This window comes from Triticum dicoccoides, unplaced genomic scaffold (assembly GCF_002162155.2).
Source record: "Triticum dicoccoides isolate Atlit2015 ecotype Zavitan unplaced genomic scaffold, WEW_v2.0 scaffold10348, whole genome shotgun sequence".
Classification (NCBI taxonomy): Eukaryota; Viridiplantae; Streptophyta; class Magnoliopsida; order Poales; family Poaceae; genus Triticum; species Triticum dicoccoides.
The window spans coordinates 90,222-91,176 of record NW_021170830.1 but is presented as its reverse complement, the minus strand read 5'-3'; the positions used below and the strand labels follow the sequence as shown (position 1 = coordinate 91,176).

At 53.3% G+C, this 955-nt stretch overlaps 1 pseudogene; it reads left to right on the top strand.

The window, feature by feature from the left end:
• Nucleotides 1-471: 471 nt before the first annotated feature.
• LOC119342745 overlaps nt 472-955 on the top strand; it is a 24,953-nt pseudogene continuing 24,469 nt past the window's right edge.

The window sequence follows — 955 nt, the reverse complement described above, 5'->3', positions numbered from 1 at the left end:
CCAGAGAATTTCCAAGCGCGCCTTCTAAACCGTGACGGTGGTAGTATAACTAATCTGGCTACTAGCCAGTTGTGCGGTCAAAGTTTCCCACGACCAACGACGTGCGGAAACATATTCAAATGCCTCTCGATCGGCTTTGTGAGCTACCATCTTTTCCGGCTGCTAAGATCTGGTTTGGTTATATCCATGGGAGCGCACTGACAGCAGGCTGCTATCATTTTCCTTCTTTCTCTACGAACCAGCCAAGTGCTATGGCTTCCACTCATGATCTCCGTATGTACCTTACATTATACGTATGTGCTGACACTCATGGCCGGCGGCTATGGCTTCTACCCATTGAAAGGTCTCTCGGCTATGTTCCACGCATGTTCCGTCTATACCTTGCCTCCTATATGTACGTATGCTAGCTCACTATATTATGTATCACTCGGCTGAGCAACGAACTGAGCATAAGCTAGCTGCATGTGTGCCATGGAGGCTACGTTATGTTTCATAGCTCTATCCATTCCATTATATCTTTTGCTTCTCAAGCTCGCCAGCGGCAGGAGCAACAACCCAAGAAAGCCGCAGCTACCGCCTGGACCATGGACCATCCCCATCATCGGCAGCCTCCAGCACATCGTCAGCACCGTCTCGGAGTTGTGTTGCCGGCGTGTGCCACTGACCCTCCTCGAGCTCTGCAAGGACCCCACCATGGAGGTCTTGATCGCTGAGGTGGTCAGTCGAGTCCGCTCCATTGCGGCCTCGGCGGGCGATGCTGCGGTGTATGTCAGCAAGAAGGTGGCGGCGCTGAGCAACGACATCACGAGTCTGGTGGTATTCGAGGGGCAGGAGGAATGGACATATATACCACCGCGAGGCCGGCGAGATCATTGACCTGTTGGCTGGCCTCTTGCTCACCGAGCACTTCCCTTCGTTGCTGCTGGGGCATTGGTTCACCAACGTCAAGCTTCAG